Genomic DNA, 25,618 nt, shown 5'->3' with positions numbered 1-25,618 from the left:
TCGTATATTTATTGGGATCTATATATTCTTTTATCTTATATTTTATTATTTTAGGTTTTATCCATTGCTGAACTTGTACTACTGACATTTATCCTCCGCTATTTTAAATATTATTGAATTTTATTGCATATTGTTAATTTATTGTATTTCACGTATATTAAAGATCCCTTTACTTTTAGAGAGTGCCCCACTTCTATTTCTTTATTACACTTACCATTATCAGACTGGGTGTTGTCTGTTAGTGGGAGCACCTCTGTTGGATCTCCACCTCATTCGAGTTCGACATTACTCTGTATTTATTTATTCTATTCCCCTTTGTACTTCTGATTTCATACAAGTCCTTCTCCATTAGATCCCCTAAGGATCTTTCCCTTGCTCTTTCTAGACTCAATCCAAAACATATCAAAGCACCGGAATGGACTGGGTTAGTGTCGATGGAGGACTCTCCTTCTCCACATATAGAAAAATTGACTCAGGTTACCATTCCAGACCTAAGATGCAGAAGACACATGATATAACTATAGTTCCAAGGGCACCACAGAAACACTTGAAAGGAACTTTTGGAGAATGAGTTATCTCATAGAAATGGTAGATTTTTCTCTATCTTAAAACCACACCAGTGTTTAACTGATCTACATAAATATAAGATAGTTCTTTAATGTATGGGATAGGCTGGAAAGCAGCTTTATGGTTTTCTTTCTCTCTCTTTTTTATTCTTGTTCTATGTATTTGATATTGCAAATATATAATATTTTAGTTTATAGACCTTTGTCTTATTGTCAATTAATCTCTCCCCACAAGAGAACATTAGTGTATATTTGTTGGAAGAACCCGGACCACGGAGACTACTCTAGTCATACTCTGTCAGGTCCAGCGACTATTTACAATGATCTCTGATTTAGATGTACGTTTGTTGTATTTGTAATCCTGTTTACTCCCCTTATTTGTTTTCCTACCCCAAAGTCATACCATTCTGAGCTCTATAAACACTAGTGGATATTATTCGGAAATATAATTTTCAATAATGGCTAGTCTTAACACTTATAATGCTAATGGAATCAAACTTCCGAACCAAAAGAGCTCAAATACTTCATCTCGTGAAAAGGAAACCGAATGATTTAAATTATTTTCTTTAAACACACTTCAAAAAGACTATTCACTAAATCTAGACTTTATTGCCTCTTCCCTGATTAAAAAAAGAAATGTTTCTATAATTTTCAATGGTAGACTTAATTTCAAATCAAAGAATGTTCTGGCTGACCGTGAGGGTCGATATATTTGAACTGGATCTTTGCAAGATATAGTTTTCACTTTTGTAAATGTTTATGCACCAAATGCCAACCAGAGTTCTTTCTTCAAACACGTCTTTAGTAAACTGGATGCCTTTTTAGAAGGAACTCTGATTTTTAGAGATGATTTAAACCTACCTCTCGAACCAGGTATGGACACTTCCAAGGGAATAGCGAAAATAGCTTTTAAACATTTTAAATAAATCAAGAGTCTGTTTCACCAGTATCAATTGGTGGATATATGGTGGGCACTGAACCCTACAGCAAAAGATTTTTCATTTTACTCATCAGTACATAGGTTATATTCTTGCATAGACTAATGATTAATCAAAACTCTATATTTACAGTAGCTCAAAAAGCGGTTTACATGTCTATACTGTACATCTATCGGACCTCATCCCTTTACTAGTTAACATGTTGTTCAGTAAAGAAAGCAAAAAAAAAAACAAATAATTAGTTCCTAAGTGACTCGTTACTTAAAAAGAAAGAATATAAGGAATACATAGCCACCCAACTAAAATACTATTTCAAGATAATTTAGAAGGTAGGGCACCACCTTGGCAAATATTAAAATTAACGGTACCTTATCCCCTACATTCTATATTCTAAACGGGACACGTCAGGGTTGCCCACTTTCCCCAGCCTTGTTTCTTATAGTAATGGAAACCCTATTACGCAAAATTAGACAGGACCTAGACATACAAGGAATCTCAATAGGCCCTCACACACACTTAACAGCAGCTTTCGCTGATGATCTTCTCGTTATGACAACAAACTCGCTAACTTCCTTTCCCAAACTATTATCCATATTTAGGGACTTTGGGACACTATCAAATTTTAAGATAAACTATAGTAAATCGACGGCTCTGAATATATCCTGCCCAAAGCATATTGTCACCAAATTGAAGCATCTCACCCCATTCAAGTGGGCATCTAAAAGCTTGCAATATCTAGGGATCCAAATACCGGCTAACCAAAAGGATCTTTTTACCCTAAATTACTCTCCACTCCTTCACTCGCTCTGGACACAACTCAGATCCCTTAAAATCCCCTTTATATGCTGGATAGGTAGGAAAAATTTCCTCAAAACTTTTATAGTCCTAAAACTTCTATACCTTCTCCAAGTTCTCCTCATATGGCTACCACAAAAGTTTTAAGAGATACGTAAGAGGTTTTCTTCTTTTCTATGGAAAGGCAGTTCAGCGAGGATAGCATATTCCACCATATCCGCATATTCTAACAAGAGAAAGGAGGTTTGGGGGATTTGGGCTACCAAATATACATACTTATTATAAAACGGAACAAAATAAGTAGATGCATATCTTTACTCTTTCCTACCTCCCCAAATTTATGCACAGAATTAGTAAGACACTTATTATCGCCTAATGAAAGATTGATACTCTGGGGCATCAGATCATTTACGAGGGACCAGTCACGCTCAGACCTATTAAGCAGAGCCTTGGCTTTTTGGTCAGATTTTTACAAAACCGAAATTCTGCGATTCCCTTCTCCTAGTACACCTTTAGACTTGCTACAGTCTTACATCATCCCAATATCTCGGCACCTGTGGGATTGTGGTCCCGACTCTCCAACATTCCTTTGGGAGAGATAATGCAAACAGACGGCAATCTGAATTGGGACAAAATGCTTGATACACCTAAAGCTCAAACTGCTTCATTCTGTCATCTGCTTGACTTTCGTAGAGACATAAGACGATTAAATTTGCCATATAACCCATCCAGATCCAAGACATGGTTGGAAACTATCCTAGAGAAAAATCAACCTCTTAAGAGGATGTTATCTACCATTTATAAATCAATACTTTCTTCTGTACCACCCAGACTGCATTTTCTGAACGCTTGGGAAAGGGAACTAGACACCACACTCTCTGACCCAGAAAAGGCATTATATTAGCCCACTCACATGGGTTTAATTACTGTATTAAAATACAGGAAAATTCATACAAGTTGCTGACTAGGTGGTACAGAACTCCCCAGTGTCTCCATAAACTTAACCCAGACATCCCGGAGTGTTGCTGGAGATGTGGAATGGGAGTAGGCTCTCTCACACATATCTGGTGGTCCTGCTCACTTATACTACCATTTTGGAAAGGAATTGGCGAATTAATCAACCAAATATGCCTTACGAAACTAACTCTAGACCCCAAGCTGTTTTTACTTTTGTGCCCACAGGAAACTTTCATTCCCTCTAAACACAGCCTGCCAACCAGGCTTATTACAGCTGCACGCTTACTAATACCATACTTATGGAAAACTGATACCACACCCTCAGTTTCCACCTGGATAGAGAGAGTATATCAGATTTACCGCTTTGAAGAGTTGGCCCACTGGGAGACCCATACTCGCCCAGCATTCCTTAAAACGTGGGGTTCTTGGAAACGGTTTAGGAGCTTTACCCCATAATGGAAATGATATTTTTGCCTGACCTATCCAGCCATATAAGAGTCATTTATTCCCTCTGATCTGTTATCAGCCTAATCCCAAATCCTGGCTATTAATAAAACAACTTGTATGATTTACACACCTTTATGTAGTCCCTCCCCTTCAACCTGAAGGAGCTACATACTAAATTGTGGAAAACTCTCTACTCAATGACAGTCCTTCATATCATTTTGTCCAAAGTATTCACTAATCTAGACAACATTCCATGATACATCTCATTTGGTCAAACCATTATGATAATGACACTTCTTTTAATTTCCTCCAAACCTTCCCCGCTCAATCCCCATCCTTTTCTCATACCCAATGTTACTTTGATTTATTTTGCATTATCACAAAAAGATTCTGTAAGTTTTATCTTTGCTTTCCTGATTAATCAAATTTGCATATGTTTGTTATTTTTAATACCAATAAAAAGAGTTTTGGTAAAAAAAAATTTTTTAGAAGGTAGGGATTGGAACTCTAACGTATGGGAAGCTCACAGGTATGTGGTTAAAGGGATTCTAATTCAGCTAGGTACGGGGAAGAAGAAAAGACTTGGAAAAATAAATTAGATCTTCTCCAAAATCCAACAATCAGAAAAATCCACAAACTTTCTTTAGGAAAAAAAAAAGTTGAGAAGGAGTTAACATACCAGAGAATGAAAGGATTGTTAAGTGAACAGATGGAGAAGTTCTTTTTTATGTATAGTCATAAAAACTATTTAGAAGCCAACAAAAGTACTAGCAAGAATAATTGAAAAACAGAGGTCTAAAGCCTACATACCTAAAATAAGAAATTATACTAATGAGGTTTGCTTTAAGCCTGAAGATATTTCCAAAGTTTTACTGATTTTTGTTTCTAAATTATATAATTTAGCTCCCAATTTATCTAATAAAATACCGGGAAATTTCACTGTAGGGTCTATGGCCAGTCCACCAATGGCTGCACGCCACCTTTAATAACACATGGCCATTAACAATACAGACCGTCTATACAGCGCAATCTTCATTCGTTAACTATGAGGAAGCTACAGCCTAACTGGCTGCACAGTACTTAACCGCAGCACAACTGCGTCCCGAATGCCCCACATCCGTGCCATGTGGGATCAAAACCTATGTGACTCCAAGGAACAGAGATGAACTAGCTGTACTGGGCATGATATGTAGGTTTTATACCATCCAAAAACCTGCATCTCCCAAACCTCTGTCTGACAAGGCCATATCTGCTTGTGACACTGGAATATTTTCAAGAAAAGACCCCATACGCAAGCAAAATTTGTTAAATTATTTTCATTTTGTGCCAGTTGTCTTTAATAAATGTAAAGAAAGACATTTATCAGCTGTTTATTTTCATGTCTTATTGGCCTTCAGTTATAAAATGTGTTAAGCCCTCAAAGCAAACTATGAAAAACAAATGAAGGTTATGATTAGAGTTGAGCAAACACCTGGATGTTTGGGTTCGACAGGTTCGGCCGAACTTCACAAAAAAGTTCGAGTTCGGGACCCGAACTTCACCCCGAACCCCATTAAAGTCAATGGGGACCCAAACTTTTGAGCACTAAATGGCTCTAAAAAAGTCATGGAAAGGGCTAGAGGGCTGCAAATGGCAGCAAAATGTGGTTAAGAGCATGGCAAGTGCTCTGCAAACAAATGTGGATAGGGAAATGACTTAACATAAAATACGTAAAAATAAAAAATAATAATCCTGATCTAGGAGGAGGAGGTCCATATGGAGTAGAAGGTTGAGGAGGTGGTGGATGTAGCGGTGTAGGTGGAAGCGGCGGTGGAGGAGGAGGTAGCCAACACTGGTTTTTAGTTTTAATTAATATTTATTTATTTTTAATTAGGGTACACCCCAAAACATTGGGAAATATAACCTGTGATAACCCCCTCCAGCCGTGCTAAACAAACGTTCAGACAATACACTGGCTGCAGGGCAGGCTAGCACCTCCAAGGCATAAAGGGCAAGCTCAGGACATGTGCCCAATTTGGAGACCCAACAGTTGAAGGGGGCAGACATCCACGATCCAATTGGATATCTTCTCTATCAACTTTCGATGTTCTTTTCTGCGCCTACCATTGTGATCACAGGTAGCGGGGAATAAGGGTTCCAGACCGAAGAGGGAGCCTGAAAAAGGGAGACCACATCCAAGGGAGGTCAATGGATGAAATTAAATGTGATCGAGCAGAAATGTGGGACAAATTATTGAAGCAGAAGCTTCCAAGTAAAGGAGGGGGTGCGCGGCAATTACCCACTCCCGACTCGGGGAGGTAGTGATGATAAATAACAATACAGGACTCTTAAGATGCCCTGTTATTGGAATGATTAATAAAAAATTACAAGGAATGTCACTGGGGTATTTTGGGTTTAGAAACGTTAGACAGGAGAGGCCCTGCTGCCGCTTTGTTAATGCTAGATAACTTCTGCCTGATCACATGTCCCTGTAACGTCCACAATCCAATTGGATATCTTCTCTATCAACTTTTGATGTTCTTTTCTGTGCCTACTATAGTGATCACGGGTAGCGAGGAATCAGCTTCCACGCCGGAGAGGTAGCATGAGAAATGGATAACACATTCAAGGGAGGTCAATGGCTGAAATGTGATAGAGCGGAAATGTGGGACAAGTTGTTAAAATGGAAGGATCGAATGAAAGGAGGGGGCGCGCGTCAATTAAACACGATTTTTAAAAATTTCGGTCCCTGTCAACTATGCAGAGCAGGGGTTTATTCACAGCAAAACTGTGTTCATGTCACCCACCAATTGAACAGACGATTTTACAAAAATTAGGTCCCTGTCACCTATGCAGAGCAGGGGTTTGTATACGGCAAAATTGGTAAAATGTCACCCAAGAATGTAACAGACGCTTTTGCACCCTGCTCCCTCTTTTGCTGTGCTGGTGCCTCTGTGCGACCACCGCCTCTTTCTCCGAACTAGACAGGTCACTCGCATGACCCTGATTTCATGTGGGGTCTAGTACCTCATCATCCTCCACATCATCTTCCACCCACTCTTTACCCCTGCCCTCCTTGTCGGTCTGCAGAAAGCCTCAGCAGTTGGCACCTGTGTTTTGTCATCAGAGACGTGCTGAGGTGGTCTTCCCATGTCCTCATCCTGAAATATAAGTGGTTGGGCATCAGTGCACTCACTCTCTTCCACTTCTGGTGCAGGGCTATGTGGATGGCCCACGGAAACCCTGCCAGCAGAGTCATCAAAAAGCATAAGAGACTGTTGCATGACTTGCTTGCCTGATTTGCAAGGGGGTGAGTTGAAAGACAGACGGCCATGGGCTGTAGGTGCCAACTCTGATCTTTCAGCAGGGGACTGGGTGGGAGACAATGCGAAGGAACTGTAGGCACTGTCAGCCCATCAATCTACTATAGTCTGTACTTGTTCTGGCCTCACCATTCGTACTGTCCAAAATGCAGTGTAGGCCGCAAATGTACTTTCTAGCGCAAAAGATGAGCATTTGTCACCCAACAATGTAACAGACGAATTAGGGAAATATATTTCCCTGTCCACTAGGTAGAGCAGGGGTATATAACAGCCAAAAATTGGTGAATTTCACCCGACAATGTAACAGAAAAATTAGTGAAATGCATTTCCCTGTCCACTAGGTAGAGCAGGGGTATATCACAGCCAAAAATTTGGGAATTTCATCCGACAATGTAACAGACAAATTAGTGAAATGTATTTCCCTGTCTACTAGGTAGAGCAGGGGTATATCACAGCCCAAAAATTTGGAATGTCACCTAACAATGTATCAGACAAATTAGTGAAATGACTTAAAATAAAATAAAATACGCAAAAATTAAAAATAATAATCTTGATATATGAGGTGGAGGTCCATATGAAGTAGGAGGTTGAGGAGGCGGTGGACATAGCGGTGTAGGTGAAAGTGGCGGTGGAGGAGGTAGCCAACACTGGTTTTTGGTCTTAATTTTTTATTTTATTTTTTTAAATTAGGGTACACCTCAAAAGAGTGGGAAATATCAAAAATACAACAATGAGCAATTGCGCTGGAGTATAACAATGGCTGGGTAATACATGTCTATTCTGCACAAGGTACGGACAAGTCCTGTGGGATCTATGCCTGGTTCATTTTAATGAACGTGAGCTTGTCCACATTGGCTGTGGACAGGCGGCTGCGCTTGTCTGTGGTAACGCCCCCTGCCGTGCTAAACACACGTTCAGACAATACACTGGCTGCAGGGCAGGCCAGCACCTCCAAGGCGTAAAGGGCAAGCTCAGGCCATGTGCCCAATTTGGAGACCCAGAAGTTGAAGGGGCAGACCCATCATTCAGTATGTGTAGGTGTGTGCACACATACTGCTCCACCATGTTGCTGAAATGCTGCCTCCTGCTAAGATGTTCCATATCAGCTGGTGGTGCTAGTTGTTGTGGCGTGCTGACAAAGCTTTTACACATTTCGGCCATGCTAACCCTGCCTTCTGAGGCGCTGGCGGTGCCCCAGCTGCGTTGTCGACCTCTTCCTCCTCCTTCGCCTTGTGCTTCCACTGTGCCCCCACTGTCAGGTGGGAATGCCACTAGCAGCGCGTCTACCAGCGTGCGCTTGTACTCGCGCATTTTACGATCACGCTCCAGTGACGGAATTAAGGATGGTACGTTGTCCTTGTAACGGGGATCCAGCAGCGTCGCCACCCAGTAATCAGCACAAGTTAGAATGTGGCCAACTCGGCGGTTGTTGCGGAGACACTGCAGCATGTAATTGCTCATGTGTGCAAAGCTGCCCAGAGGCAACGACAAGCTGTCCTCTGAGGGAGGTGTATCATCTGTGTCCTCTGTATCCCCCCCAGACACGCACCAGTGATGGCCATGAGCTGGCTTGGGTGCCACCCTGCTGTAAACACAGTTCCTCCTCCTCATCCTCCACCTCGTCATCCTCCAGAACTGTGCCCTTGCTGGACAATTGTGTACCTGCCGTTTGTGGGTGAGGAACCCACCCTCGGAGACACTTGTGAATGACTGGCCTGAAACCCTTAGAAATGATCATTCTTCCTCCTCCTCCTGTGCCACATCCTCTTCCATCATCACCCGAAGCGTTTTTTCAAGGAGGCATAGAAGTGGAATAGTAACGCTGAGAACGGAGTCATCGGCACTGGCCATGTTGGTGGAGTACACGAAACAGCGCAACAAGGCACACAGGTCTCGCATGGAGGCCCAGTCATTGGTGGTGAAGTGGTGCTGTTCTGCAGAGCGACTCACCCGTGCATGCTGCAGCTGAAACCCCACTATCGCCTGCTGCTGCTCACACAGTCTAGCCAGCATGTGCAAGGTGGAGTTCCACCTTGTGGGCACGTCGCATATGAGGCAGTGAGCGGGAAGACCGAAGTTATGCTGCAGCAATGACAGGCGATCAGCAGCAGGGTGAGAATGCCGAAAGTGCACACAGACGGCCCGCACTTTCTACAGCAGCTCTGACATACCTGGGTAATGTTTAAGAAATTTCTGCACTACCAAATTCAGCACATGCGCCAGGCAAGGGATGTGCGTCAAACTGGCTAGGCCCAGACCTGCTATGAGATTTCGCCCATTATCGCACACCACCAGGCCGGGCTTGAGGCTCATTGGTGCCAACCACTCATCGGTCTGTTGTTCCATGCCCATCCACAGCTCCTGCGCGGTGTGGGATTTGTCCCCCAAACAGATAAGTTTTAAAACTGCCTGCTGTCGTTTACCCCTGGCTGTGCTGAAGTTGGTGGTGAAAGTGTTACGCTGAACGGATGAGGAGGCGGTAGAGGATGAGGAAGCAGAGTAGGAGGATGAAACAACAGGAGGCAAAGAGAAGCGCCCTGCAATCCTCGGTGGTGAAAGGACATGTGCCAAACTGCTATTCGCCTCAGGCCCAGCCGCCACTGCATTTACCCAGTGTGCTGTTGGGGAGATATAACATCCCTGACCGTGCTTACTGGTCCACGTATCCGTAGTTAGGTGGACCTTGCCACGGATGGCATTGCGCAGTGCACACCTGATTTTGTCCTCCACTTGGTTGTGCAGGGAAGGGATGGCTCGCCTGGAAAAGTAGTGGCGGCTGGGCACGACGTACTATGGGACAGCCATCACCATAAGGCTTTTAAAACTCTCCGTCTCCACCAGACGGAATGACAGCATTTCAAAGGCCAGTCATTTTGAAATGCTGGCATTCAGGGCCAGGGATCACGGGTGGGTAGGGGGGTACTTCCTCTTTCACTCCAGTGTTTGGGAGATAGACAGCTGAATGCTTCCATGGGACATTGTGGAGATGCTTGGTGACCCAGGTGGTGGCGTTGCTGGTAGATCCTCTGTTTGCGGGGTGGCAGGTGCCACTGTAACTCCAGAGGGGGATAAAGAGTCCGAGACTGCAGCAGAAGGGGAAGCAGGAGGAGCCAGGTGTCTACTCCACTGCAGCTTGTGCTTTGCACTTAGATGCCTGGTCATGCAGGTTGTGCTCAGGTTTTGAACGTTTATGCCTCGCTTCAGGCTCTGATTGCACAGCGTGCAAACCACTAGTGTCTTGTCATCAGCACATTGTCTGAAGAACTGCCATGCCAGGGAACTCCTTGGAGCTGGCTTTGGTGTGCTCGGTCCCTTGGTGCGGTGGGCAGTAGCAGGCGTACTGTCTAGGGGACGGCTGCTCCGCTTTTGCACCCTGCTGCCTCTTTTGCTGTGCTGGTGGCGACCACCTTGACCTTGATTCCATGTGGGGTCGAGGACCTCATTGTCCTCCACATCATCTTCCACACAGTCTTCACCCCTGCCCTCCTTGTCGGTCTGCACACTGCAGAAAGCCACAACAGTTGGCACCTGTGTTTCGTCAGAGACGTACTGCGGTGGTCCTTCCATGTACTCATCCTGAAACATAAGTGGTTGGGCATCGGTGCACTCAATCTCTTCCACTTCTGGGGCAGGGCTATGTGGATGGCCCTGGGAAACCCTGCTAGCAGAGTCATCAAAAAGCAGAAGAGACTGCTCCATGACTTGGGGCTCAGACTGCTTGGCTGATTTGCAAGGGGGTGAGGTGAAAGACATGGCCATGGGCTGCAGGTGCCAACTCTGATCTTTCAGCAGGAGACTGGGTGGGAGACAATGTGAAGGAACTGGAGGCATGGTCAGCCACCTAATCTACTATCGCCTGTACTTTGGTGGAGGCGATACACACTTTGGTCAAACTTGAGAGTTATGTGTATCAGAAGAGGGGAAATAACAAAAAGTTTAACAAAATTTGGTATGCATAGGTCGACCGTTTCCATTTGGATGTTTAGGGGAGAAGTGTGAAGGTAGAGTGAGAGGAGACTGTGATAGGTAGCACATAATTTGGATCTAGTCGGGTAAATGAATGGAGCGTGTATGAGCAGGATGGCTTGTAGTGTGAGCGCGGGTTAGATCGTATCCTGAACTATGCTGCACGATGTTTCCAAGATGAACTGCACCTGGAATTCGGGGAGGGGGGGAGGGGGGTTGGGAAGGGGTTTTTCTGTGATGTTCTTGTTGTTTGTGTTGTAAAACATTAAAACATGAAGATTTTGTCTTCAAATAAAAAGATTAGACCAAAAAAAACAACTATCGCCTGTACTTGTTCTGGCCTCACCATTCGTAGAGCCGCATTCAACCCTACCAAATAACGCTAAAGGTTCTGTCGCCTACTCGCACCTGAGGAAGGTGTTTCACTTGTGCGTGTAGCTGGCACAGATCGACTAGGTCCTCTCCCTGCACAGATCGACCAGCTCCACCAGCAGCACCACGACCGGGGCCCTGTCCCTTATTTGACGCTATCCTAATTCTTTGCGTTCACCCACCAAACTAACAGATGGTTTATGTCAGGCAACAATGTAACCGCCAATAGTCAACAATTAAGTTCACTGAGAGTAAGGCAGTGCCGGTGTCATAAAGAGGAAAAATTTATTGAGGTCTCACAACAGTGTGACAGGTAAATTTTATACAATTAGTTCACGGTCACAAATTTTTTTAATTTGTCAACCAACAATGTAACTGCAGTATTGACTGGTTGTATTTGACTGTGACAAATGCAGCAAAGGCCCCAGATGTAGGGTCTTGCACAAAATGGGTGTTTTTTTAAAACCAGAATATAACGTTTGTATTGGACTGTCAGAAATGCAGCAAAGGACGCAAATGTATTATCTTGCCCAAAATGGGTGTTTTTTTAAAACCAGAATATAACAGCAGTATCTAACGCTTGTATTTGACTGGGAGAAATGCAGCCCAGATGTAGGTGTCACGAGTTGGAGGTCCCCGGAGAGACCACCGCGTCGTCAAGCAATAAACAAACGGAAATCAGGTACAGACACACAAGAGTTTATTGCACAAACAAAAAACAGGGAAGGCAGCACAGACAAAACATGAGCTCTATGTACCGTCAGCACAGTGGGAGAAAACCCCCACTGCGCCACTGTCTAGTAATACTCCAGAGGGGCATGACTAAGCAACTCCTGGTATTCACTAGGGCCCCAGAAGGTAGGGTTAGGCTTTGCCGCAGGAAGTTGCCAGAGTCCACTCTGGAGCGTGAACTAGACAGTGACAGCAAGAACAAATGGACAACAGGTACCAGAAGGTACCGACGGCACATAGGCAAACATAACAGACAGGCAAATACAAAACAGGGCAACTAATAACACAAGCAGAAATACATAGCAAGGAAACAGGAGTGACAATGAGCAGAGAAGGACTTGCTCCACCAGTAGTATACTGCGTGGCCTTGCGCATAGCACTCTGCAGCTAGGCGCGCTGCAGCAAGGGCTTGCTAAACAGAGACATATGAATACACACAAGGTAACTAAAACATAACTGGCAGAACAGATAACAGAAAGACAGGAAAGAGGACGGGAAAGAGGACGTCAATGAACAAGTAGGGAAACCCACAGAGCACAGACAGACAGACACGGATCCCATGGGTCAGCAGCATGGGAGAGAGAGTACAAACCAGGAGCAGGACAAGACAACACACACCAGGAGAGCTGACACAGAACTGAGGAAACCTCAGCCTTATATACAGGTTCCATGGGTGCAGCAGAGAGGCCACACCCATGGAGCAGACAGAGAGGATTAACTCCTAATAGGCACACAGGGGAGTTAACCCATAAAGAACCACAAATCACACACAGGAACGGAATTGCAGCGAGAGCATAGACAGAAGGTCACAGCCAGAGGTAACGACTGACAGTAGGATGTTGCACAAAATGGGTGTTTTTTTAAACCCAGAATATAACTGCAGTATTTAAAGCTTGTATTTGACTGTCACAAATGCAACAAAGGCAGTATTATCTTGCCACAAAATGGGTGTTTTTTTAATACCAGAATATAACAGCAGTATCTAACGCTCGTATTTGACCATCACAAATGCAGCAAAGGCCCAAAATGTATTATCTTGCACAAAATGGGTGTTTTTTTAAACCCAAAATATAACTGCAGTATTTACAGCTTGTATTTGACTGTCAGAAATTCAGCAAAGGACCCAAAATGTTTTATCTTGCAAAAAATTTGACCGTCACGAATGCAAAAAAAGGCCCCAAATGTAGGGTCTTGCAAAAAATTTGTGTTTTTTTTAAACCCAGAATATAACTGCAGTATTTACAGCTTGTATTTGACTGTCACAAATGCACATATGCTGTGCTGGTGCACTGAACTTGCACAAAATGGCCGCCGACGCCCGCCTAACTAACGGATGAAAGTTCTTTTTCTGTGTCACTGGGCTCAGGGCAGGGTAAAAAAATGGTGCACTGCACCCACAAAACAAAATCGCTGTAGATCGCAGAGTTAACAAGCACTTCTGATAACAGATTCTTTCCTATTCTCTCCCTCACAGCAGCAGCATCCTCTCTCTACACTAGTAAGAGCAGAGTGACGTGCAGCGCTACGTGACTCCAGCTTATATAGAGGCTGGGTCACATGCTGCATTGGCCAATCACAGCCATGCCATTAGTAGGCATGGCTATGAAGGCTTCTAAGGGCACAAGAGTAAAACTCTTGTTGATTGGCTGCTCTGCAGCATTTCAAAAAGCGCCATTAAATCGCCGAATCGCTTTTACTGAAAAGTTCGGGTTCAGGTCCGGGGTCCAAAAATCCTAAAGTTCGGTATGAACCCGAACTTTACAGTTCAGGTTCGCTCAACCCTAGTTATGATGTTAACTGATTAGTGATTTTCATAGTCTTTACATTAGTTTCTTCTACATGGTCAAAAACAAACCTCTTGGTTAAAATGATTTCTATGGGATTTAAAGGGGTATTCCCATTTAGGAAACTTGGAGGGGGGCCAACATCGAGCAGGCAAGACATAAATTCTCTGAGCTCATGTGGTCTGAAGCTTATCTACTGACATTCCCTTATATTACAAGATCAAAAGAACTCAGAATTTTCTTAGTTATTTGGCTTTAAGGCTTTATGTGTTTGAGGCCTTGGGGAATAGCGGGAGCAGGGGACTAAATTTCCGGACAAAGGGAGAGATCAGAGAATAAGAGGAATTGTCAGAGATAAAAGCTGACGTTCAAAAAATATATGGAAAAATTAATTCTCTTGAGGATACCTCCATGCAAATTATCCAGCATGCAGATTGTTTAAATGACAAAGGCCTCATGCACACGGCCGTTTTTTCGGTCCGCATCCGAGCCGCCGTTTTGGCCACTCGATTGCGGACCAATTCACTTCAATGGGGCCGCAAAAGATGTTGACAGCACTCCGTGTGCTGTCCGCATCCGTTGCTCCGTTACGCGGCCCCGCTAAAAAAATATAACATGTCCTATTCTTGTTCGTGCTTTGCGGACAAGAATAGGCATTATATTGACGGCCGCCCGTTCCGTTCTGCAAATTGCGGAAGGCACACGGACGGCTTCCGTTTTTTGCGGATCCGTGGTTTGCAGACCGCAAAAAACGGCACGGTCGTGTGCATGAGGCCAAAGTCAAAGAACAGCATAAAGAATCTTATCTCTTGAAGCTCCAGATAGATGATCTGGAGAAGAGGTCCATATGCAACAATTTACGGATCTAGGGGTTAACTGAAAAACTGGAGGACAAGGACATTCTTCCCATGCTCACTCAGATATTTACTTAACTTGTAGACAAAGATGAATCTGCAGACCTGGGTATAGAAAGAGCACATAGGGTATTCCGCACTAAAGTAAGTGATTCAGATAATCCCAGAGACGTTCTCTGCTATTAAATTTAGGAGAAATTTCCAACCTATTACAAGAGTCCTTAGAGAAAAAAACTATATTAAATACATATGGCTATTCCCCTTTGGACTTCTGATTTTATACAGGTCATTCTCCATTAGATCCTGAGGATCTTTCCCTGGCTCTTTGCAGACTCAATGTGAAACATATTGCCGTACCAGAATGGGCTGGGTCAGTGTTGATGGAGGTCTCTCCTTCTGTTCCACAGATAGAAACATGGGCCCAGGTTACCACTCCCAGTCCTAAGGAGCAGAAAACACAAGAAACTACTGTTCCAAAAGCACCACAAAAAAAACAAAAAGGAAATTTTGGAGAATGAGTTCTCTGCTAGAAATGATATATCTGTCTCTATCTTAACACACACTGGTGTTTAATTGCTATATTCCTTTACTGTATGGGATAGGCTGCGAGCAGCCTTATGGTTTTTCCGTTTTAATTTTTCTTCCCCATCTTCCTTGAGCCATAACTTTTTTATATTTCCGTTCACATAGCTGTATGAGGGCTTATTTTTTTGCGGGACAAGTTGTACTTTCTAATGCCACCATTAATTATGGCATACAATGTAGTGGGAAGCGTTAAAAAAATTCCAAATGGGGTGGAATTGGAAAATAAATGCGATTCCTCCACTGTTTTACGGGTTTTGTTTGCACGGCGTTCCGTTTGCGATTACAATGATACCCCATATGTATAGTTTTTTTATGTCTAAATAGTGTAAAAATAAATTTAACCCTTTTGCTACCAGCGCCGTACATGTACGGCACTGGAGCGATGTGTGAACATGGTGCCCGCTCGCACATGCAGCGGGCGCCATGGTCGGCAAATCTCTGCTGTTTCAAACAGCAGAGACCTGTGGCTAATTACCGTGACCAGGCTTCCATGCTTTCTACCGATACCCCATGCGGCCAATGGAGGCATCGGTAGTTGCGCTGAACACTATTAGCCTCGCTGAGCCTGAGAAGGATGATAGTGTTCATGCTGCAATTCTTATTCTGGCCACCAGATGGCAGGCTAGGATAAGAAATGAGCAATTTCCAATCCAAACCCCATTTTAAAAATCCCTGATAATATATGAAAAATTTAAAAACATAATTTTAGGCTCATATATGAGCTTCAAAATCATCACAAAATATAAAAAATGTAAAAAAAATATATAAAAAATAAAATATAGAAGTTTAAATCACTCCCTTTTCATATAATTAATAAAATAAATACCTAAATAACAATAAATATAAACATTATGGGTATCACCGTGACCAAAACGCCCATACTATTCAAATATAAAAAAAATATGGCGAATGGCGTAACAGAAAAAAAGGGTCAAAATGTGCGATTTGCCATTTTTTTCATTGCTTCTCTTACCCAAAAAAATAAATACAATGTGATCAAAAAGTCATGCACACTCCAAAACAGCTCAGTAGACATAAGTATAAAAAAGTTATGGGGGTCAGAATATGGTGATGTAAAAACAAATATTTTATCAAAGTTTAAATTTATTTTTACACTATTTAGACATTTAAAAAACCTATACATATGGGGTATCGTTGTAATCATACTGACCCAGAGAATGAAGGGCATGGGTCAGTTTTGCTGCAAACGAAACGCCATGGGAACAAAATCCGTAAAACTGTGGAGGAATTGCATTTTTTTTCCAATTCCACCCCATTTGAAATTTTTTTACCGCTTCCCAATACAATTTATACCTTGAAAAATGGAAAGATATGTGGATAGCTCACCACCCTCCTCAGTAAGGTCGGGGTGCTCTAGCCGAAAGACTGCTCACTCAATCAGTCCAGAGAAATAAATAAAATGGGAGAAAAACGGCTGGCACTCGCTATGTGGTTTCACATCAAACAACAATTTATTATACCTATACCGCTAATTCAACAGTAAAATACATGTTATCTAAAACATAATAGTTAAAAATCCCCCTAAAAGATAAATAATAAAATACAATATACTGTTATATTGGGTCATAAACCGCACAAGAATGAAGTCTCTTGGAAAAATGTGGTATTTCTTTGCCTGTTTGGGCAATGTGTGTCCAATTAGATATAACAAGGATACTGTCACTTTAAATGAAATGAAAAAAATGCAGCCAAGTCCACAAGCTGTATTAGGTACTGCTGGGGGATAATATCTCCCTCTCTATGATTCTCTTCAGCAGTTCTTATTTAGGTAAGTCTTGTAGATTTCAGTTTTTGGATATGTAATTGATTTGCAGGGTAATTGTACAGCTTACCCACCCAGACGAAACTCCGGCCGTCTGCTTAGATCGCTGCTGCTCGCTCTCGGCGTCCCCCGCTCTCCGGCGTTTAGCACGTGATGTGCCTGAGTTATCGCGGGATTTGAAAGTTTCAATCCGAAGATCTGGTGAGAGCTGCAGAGTAAGTATAAGAATGGAGCGCTCCACTTGTAGAAAATACTTCAAATTTCGTCGGTCATATCCAGAAGCTTCTTGTTGGCAGGGATATAACGCTAAACGCGTTTCGAGGACTTCAATCCTCTTCCTCAGTAGCTATATCCCTGTTCTTGAATCCCCTCCTTTTATATCATCCTCAGCAGTCCCCAAAATCTGGGCTGGAATCACTTTTCCTCCTAATGCGGTTTTTAGTGCGTTTCTGTTGCGGTTTTAAAATCGCATATGCGTTTTTTATGGCATCGAAACCGCAACCTCTTGTTTAGTATAAGTCTACCCAAACACAGTTATTCTCCAATGTAAAAACACATAATAATAATCAATATATAAAATTTATAAAAATAATTAAAAACAGTTTACAATATATCCCAGGAGATCAGTACTTTTTAAATAATCAAGAACTACATGATAGTATATAACAGATACTAGCTTATAAATGACGTCTATGTGGTAAAGGGCCTCATCCTCCATAAATTCTGTTCTTATCTATCTTGCAATGTTGGTATTAATCTTGGAGAATAACGTAGATGGTGGCGTGCACATCAAACAAGAGGGGACCACAGTGCCGCTAAACGGCCAACCGTGTGATTCCCAATTGAATGAGGGGCACACCACCTAATCTATAGGAATCCAAAAATTTCCAGTTCTGCATTTAAGCCAACTGGTATCAAACTTCCAAAGTTATATATTTGTTTGGATTCTGCCCTGGACATCCGCTCGATGTGGTTTCCACCTCTCCAGTGTTTATCAATTTTTTCTAGAGCTACAAAGGACAGACCTGTAGGGTCTTGTCCATGAGCTTCTTTAAAGTGCCTTGAGAGTGAGTGTTTATCGTACCCTTTCTTAATATTCGAAATGTGTTCCGATATCCTCACTTTCAAGGCCCTTTTCGTCCGTCCAATATATTGTCTTGAGCACGGACATTGTGCTAAATAGATCACGCTCACAGAGTTGCATGTCAGGAATTGTTCAATCTCCCACACAAAAGAATTTTGTGTGGAAGATACCGTCTTAGTATTCCTGGGAATTCTTGTAGTTTTGCAACAGATGCACTGTCCGCATTTATAAAAACCTTTCAAATTAGTTAGTCTCCCGGTATTCAATGTAGCTCTCTTTCTAGTTTTAATCGATGGAGCTACTTTTATCCCTAAATTGGCTGCTCTAGTATATATTATTTGTGGTCTGATTGGTATCATCCTACCTATTGTTTTATCTTGTAGTAGGTGGTGCCAATGCCGTTTAATGATTTCTTCCACCTTCCTTCTTTGTGTTGTATATGGAAGGATAATCCTGAATTGGGAATCTACTTCATTTTGCTCTGCTGTTTTAACAGTTAATAATGAGCTCCTCGGTAGTTTCCTAACTTTTTCCAATGATCCTTCTAGTATATTGGTTGGGTATTGTTTAGCCAGGAATTTATCCCTCAGGTGCATTGCTTCTAATTCAAATTGGGCCTCTTCGGTACAATTCCGTTTTAGTCTACGGAACTGTCCGAAGGGTACATTTAACAGCCAATTGGGCAGATGACAACTAGAATGCAGGATAAACGCATTCCGGGCGGAAGGTTTTTGATATGTCTTGCAAATGTATTTATCCACTACCCTCGTAATTGCCAGATCTAAAAATTCTATTTCTGTCGTCCTAATATTTTGGGTAAAAACTAAATTCAAGCTGTTTGCATTGAGTTCTGTTAAAAAATTATTAAGACTATCTTGATCTCCCTTCCAAATTAAAAGAACGTCGTCAATATAACGACGCCAGAGCACCAGGTCACCCCCTCTATGCAAATCAATAGTTTCCTGTTCCCATTGTGCTAGGAACAGGTTTGCATAGCTGGGGGCAAACCTGGTGCCCATGGCTGTTCCTCTAATCTGTAAATAAAAACATCCTTCAAAATAAAAATAATTATGTTGTAAGATGTGTTTAATACCTTCTAAAATAAAATCTGATTGTTGTTTTTTTATTGTCTTACTGTTTTCCAATTGGGTTTTAATGGCTCTTATTCCAGCTTCATGGTCTATTACTGTGTAGAGGGACTGGATATCAAGTGTAGTCATGATCCAGTCCTCTCCCACATTTAACCCTTCTAATATCTGGATAATTTGTGTAGTATCCCTCAAGTATGATGTGGTGGTTTTAACCATGGGTTGAAGCCATGTGTCGATGTATCTAGATAAATTCGATGTTAAAGAGCCGATACCTGATACTATGGGGCGGCCGGGAGGACTCTCCATGTCCTTGTGTACCTTCGGAAGGCAATAAAAGACCGGGAGTCTTCCCGGCGTCCCCATAATATAATCAGATTCTTGTTGAGACAAGATGCCCGTCTGGGCACCTTTCTGGCAATATTCTTCTAATTTGTCATTAAATTTTTTTGTGGGGTCTGTATCCAGCTTTTTATATGTCGATTTGTCAGATAATTGTCTCAAGCATTCCTGTATATATTTAGCGGTATCCAAAATTACGATCGCCCCCCCTTTGTCTGCGGGGCGAATCGTAATTTTCTCATTTTTTTGGAATTCTTTAATTGCGGATACTTCTCCATTGGTTACATTTTTTCTGTATAATTGCTTTTCTTTTATTCTTCTGAGATCAACTTCAACATTTTTCTGGAAGCTTCCCATTTCTGGGCCAATTTCATTTCTAGGAAATTTTTTTGACTTTTTCTTTAAATTCATGTGTTTGAATCTAGCTTCTGCCTGTACAGTTGTAGAGATCGGATTTTTAATAAAATACTTTTTCAGACATATGTTCCTCATAAATTTTTGGATCCCGATGTAGGTATCAAATTTGTTTAGTTGTGCGCTAGGAGCGAATTTTAATCCTTTATTTAAAAGGGAACTTTGTGCTGGTGTTAAACTCGTGTTACTCAAATTGATAATGTTGTCCAATTCTGTGCTATGTGTCTTTACCTGTGAACCCTTCTTTTTCCTCCCCCTTCGTGTCTTGTTGTTTCTAATTGGTGATTGTGATATGTTTGTTTCTGACCTTCCCTCTGTGTGTATATTAGTGGTGTTCTCTGGTGATCCCTCTGTCCTTATGGACGTGCTTGGTGTGGTGTGTAATAGGATTCCTCCTGTCTGTGATAGTTGTGGTGTCTCAAATTGTATTGGTGTTTCTGTGGTGTTTGCGCTCTCCTGTTGTGTTCTGGTGTCCGTGCGTGTCTGGATTTTACTCTTGGTGAATGGTGAGGTGGGGTCCCATCTAAAAAAGGCTGCTGCGCTAATGTTTCAAACCTATTTCTAGTTGGTATTGTAGGTTTTATTTGTTCCACAGGGGATCTAATTCTGTTGTCTACTTTGTTATAATCATTCTGTATTATTTTCGGGACAAAATTATGTTTTTTACTCTTTTTTGTAATTATTTCGGATTCGATTCGATCCAAACTCTTACATATTCTGTCCTGCCATAAATCTAGAACACTGTCTTTAGGTAATTGATCTATTTTAATTTTCATCTTGTTAATTTCATCTGTGATATTTCCCAAAATTTGTGCTCTCCTTTTTATAATTAATTCAACTAGTGACCTTGATTGCATATGCAGGAGGTTAGCCCATTCAAGGTTAAACTCCTCCCCATATAAATCCTGTGCTGGAGTTTTCAATAGTTGTAAGCCTTTTGGGATCCTATCTTGGTCTAGATATTGGCGTAGGGATTTGATCTCCCAGTTATGTTTCAGTTGTTTAATGACCAAATGTTCTAATTCTCTAAATGTATCCTGTACGGATTTGGTTTCTGTATTGTCCAATAGTGGAACTTCAAATAGGAAGGTGTCCACTTTTTGTTTCTTTAGTTCGATATGACTCCACATATCCATCCTGAGTATGGTGGGAGCTAAATCCACAAACGAGTGATAAGAAATTGAAAAATGGAAAGATATGTGGATAGCTCACCACCCTCCTCAGTAAGGTCGGGGTGCTCTAGCCGAAAGACTGCTCACTCAATCAGTCCAGAGAAATAAATAAAATGGGAGAAAAACGGCTGGCACTCGCTATGTGGTTTCACATCAAACAACAATTTATTATACCTATACCGCTAATTCAACAGTAAAATACATGTTATCTAAAACATAATAGTTAAAAATCCCCCTAAAAGATAAATAATAAAATACAATATACTGTTATATTGGGTCATAAACCGCACAAGAATGAAGTCTCTTGGAAAAATGTGGTATTTCTTTGCCTGTTTGGGCAATGTGTGTCCAATTAGATATAACAAGGATACTGTCACTTTAAATGAAATGAAAAAAATGCAGCCAAGTCCACAAGCTGTATTAGGTACTGCTGGGGGATAATATCTCCCTCTCTATGATTCTCTTCAGCAGTTCTTATTTAGGTAAGTCTTGTAGATTTCAGTTTTTGGATATGTAATTGATTTGCAGGGTAATTGTACAGCTTACCCACCCAGACGAAACTCCGGCCGTCTGCTTAGATCGCTGCTGCTCGCTCTCGGCGTCCCCCGCTCTCCGGCGTTTAGCACGTGATGTGCCTGAGTTATCGCGGGATTTGAAAGTTTCAATCCGAAGATCTGGTGAGAGCTGCAGAGTAAGTATAAGAATGGAGCGCTCCACTTGTAGAAAATACTTCAAATTTCGTCGGTCATATCCAGAAGCTTCTTTCTCCCACAATTTATACCTTAATTAATGGGTGGCATTAGAAAGTACAACTTGTCCCACAAAAAATAAGCCCTCATACAGCTATGTGAACGGAAACATGAAAAAAAATTATGGCTTAAGGGAAATAGGAAAGAAAAATGAAAATGCAAAAATGAAAAAACCTCCGTTAGTAAAAGAGTTAAACTACTTTTTTTTTTACATCACCATATTCTGACCCCCATAACTTTTTTACAGTCAGATTTACTGAGCTGCGTCTCATTTTTGCGGGACAATCTTTAGTTTTTATTGATACCATTTTAAAGTGTGTGTGACTTTTTGATCATATTTTATTACATTTTTTGGGGTAAAAGAAGCAATGAAAAAATGGCAAATTGACAATTTTTTACCCTTTTTTCCATTACGCATTTGCCGTGTTAAAAAAATATTTTAATAGTGTAGATGTTTTCAGTCACTGTGATACCTATGATGTTTATATTTTTTGTTATTTAGGTATTTATACACTGCTCAAAAAAATAAAGGGAACACTTAAACAACACAATGTAACTCCAAGTCAATCCCACTTCTGTGAAATCAAACTGTCCACTTAGGAAGCAACACTGAGGGACAATCAATTTCACATGCTGTTGTGCAAATGGGATAGACAACAGGTGGAAATTATAGGCAATTAGCAAGACACCCCCAATAAAGGAGTTGTTCTGCAGGTGGTGACAACAGACCACTTCTCAGTTCCTATGCTTCCTGGCTGATGTTTTGGTCACTTTTGAATGCTGGTGGTGCTTTCACTCTAGTGGTAGCATGAGACGGAGTCTACAACCCACACAAGTGGCTCAGGTAGTGCAGCTTATCCAGGATGGCACATCAATGCGAGCTGTGGCAAGAAGGTTTGCTGTGTCTGTCAGGGTAGTGTCCAGAGCATGGAGGTGCTACCAGGAGACAGGCCAGTACATCAGGAGACGTGGAGGAGGCCGTAGGAGGGCAACAACCCAGCAGCAGGACCGCTACCTCTGCCTTTGTGCAAAGAGGAACAGGAGGAGCACTGCCAGAGCCCTGCAAAATGACCTCCAGCAGGCCACAAATGTGCATGTGTCTGCTCAAACGGTCAGAAACAGACTCCATGAGGGTGATATGAGGGCCCGACGTCCACAGGTGGGGGTTGTGCTTACAGCCCAACACCGTGCAGGACGTTTGGCATTTGCCAGAGAACACCAAGATTGGCAAATTCGCCACCGGCGCCCTGTGCTCTTCACAGATGAAAGCCAGTTCACACTGAGCACGTGACAGAGTCTTGAAACGCCGTGGAGAACGTTCTGCTGCCTGCAACATCCTCCAGCATGACCGGTTTGGCATTGGGTCAGTAATGGTGTGGGGTGGCATTTCTTTGGAGGGCCGCACAGCCCTCCATGTGCTCGCCAGAGGTAGCCTGACTGCCATTAGGTACCGAGATGAGATCCTCAGACCCCTTGTGAGACCATATGCTGGTGCGGTTGGCCCTGGGTTCCTCCTAATGCAATAAGACAATGCTAGACCTCATGTGGCTGGAGTGTGTCAGCAGTTCCTGCAAGACGAAGGCATTGATGCTATGGACTGGCCCGCCCGTTCCCCAGACCTGAATCCAATTGAGTACATCTGGGACATCATGTCTCGCTCTATCCACCAACGTCACGTTGCACCACAGACTGTCCAGGAGTTGGCAGATGCTTTAGTCCAGGTCTGGGAGGAGATCCCTCAGGAGACTGTCCGCCACCTCATCAGGAGCATGCACAGGCGTTGTAGGGAGGTCATACAGGCACGTGGAGGCCACACACACACACTACTGAGCCTCATTTTGACTTGTTTTAAGGACATTACATCAAAGTTGGATCAGCCTGTAGTGTGTTTTTCCACTTTAATTTTGAGTGTGACTCCAAATCCAGACCTCCATGGGTTGAAAAATTTGATTTCCATTTTTTTTATTTTTGTGTGATTTTGTTGTCAGCACATTCAACTATGTAAAGAACAAAGTATTTCAGAAGAATATTTAATTAATTCAGATCTAGGATGTGTTATTTTTGTGTTCCCTTTATTTTTTTGAGCAGTGTATTTTTATTATTTGAAAAGGTGGGCTATTTTAACTTTTATATATTTTTAAGATTTTTGATATTTAACTTTTTTTTATTTTTGTAATGATTTTGAAGCTCATATATGAACCTACAAAATCTATTTTTTAATTTTGAACAATCATGTATTTTTAAACTGGACTTATTATTTGCAAATTTCTTATGTTAGCTTGCCATCTGGTGGCCAAAATAAGAATTGCACTTTGAATGTTCTCAGCCTCTTCAGCGAGGCTGAGCCCATTCAAATCAATTACCGGCATTGCCATTGGCCACAGGGGATGCCGGTAACGCTCCCGGAAGCTCACTTGATCACTGCATCTAAATCCTTTAATTACCGCAATCGGCATTATTGCCAGTAGCGGTAATTAGCCACAGGTCTCTGCTGTTTGAAACAGCAGAGACCTGCTGGCCATGACGCCCGCTACACGTGCAAGTGGGCGCCATGTTTTCCTATCACTCCAGCACCATACATGTACGGCGCTGGTAGCAAAAGGGTTCATTCTTGTTTAATATCTTTGAAGCACGTCAGTATATATTTGCTGGAAGAACATGGACAATAGAGATTCTCTGTCAGGTCCAGCTGCTATTTAGCTATGTTTAGTACCACTATCTCTGATTCAAATCTACATGTTTGTTGTTCTTGTTATCCTGTATACTCCCCTTATATGTGTACCTCCCCAAACTCATACCCATCTTAGCTCTATAAACACTTGTGGATATTATTCAGAGATAGGATGCTACTTATAATGCTAATGGACTCAAAGTCCCAACCAAAAGAGCTCAAATAGCTTCATCTCCTTCATCTCCTGAAAAGGAAACAGATTGATGTGCTTTTTTTTTTTTTCAAGAAACACACTTTAAAAAGACTTTCACCCCATTCTCTAAATGTAGACGGTATACTCAGTGGTTCAATGCCTCTTCCCAGATTAAAAAAAGAAAGGGCATTTCTATAATTTTCAATGGAAGACAATTTCAAATAAAACAATGTTCTGGCTGATAGGAACTTTGCAAGATATAGTTTTCACTTTTGTAAATGTTTATGCACCAAATGCCAACCAGAGTTCTTTCTTCAAACAAGTCTTTATTAAACTGGACACCTTTTAGAAGGAACCTTTATTCCTCTTCTGCGTACCATTGAAAGAGACTTAGGCTACTTTCACACTAGCGTTTTTTGCGGATCCATTATGGATCTGCAAAAGCGCTTCAGTCCTATGACAGATCTCAATAGCGGAATTGAAAACGCTAGTGTGAAAGTAGCCTTAAAAGACTGGGACCCAATGTTTATTTCATGGTTCGGTAGAATTAATATTATACAAATGATATCACCTAAGATTTTATATCTACTACAGACCTTAACGATAGAAAATAAATGAAATATCTTCATTCAACAACAAAAAAAATTGATACTCAGATTGGTGTGGAAGGGTAGTCATAACAGGTTAGCTTATCGAGTTTTGGTTAGACCAAAATCTAAGGGTGGAGTAGGATTACCAGCTTTGAAAAATACTATGCCGCATCACACCTGTCTAGGCTATTGGAATGGTTTGTAGTACCAGTTAGGAAGCTTTGGCGAGAAATA

The 25,618-nt window shown here is 41.9% G+C and overlaps 1 protein-coding gene across 1 annotated transcript in view; it reads left to right on the top strand.

The window, feature by feature from the left end:
• The window catches only part of MYO1H (myosin IH), a 198,915-nt gene that overhangs the window by 68,027 nt on the left and 105,270 nt on the right, over positions 1-25,618 (top strand). The window lies entirely within an intron of this gene.

Source organism: Bufo bufo, chromosome 2 (genome assembly GCF_905171765.1).
Source record: "Bufo bufo chromosome 2, aBufBuf1.1, whole genome shotgun sequence".
In the NCBI taxonomy this organism is placed as follows: Eukaryota; Metazoa; Chordata; class Amphibia; order Anura; family Bufonidae; genus Bufo; species Bufo bufo.
This window is presented reverse-complemented; position numbering and strand designations above follow the sequence as displayed.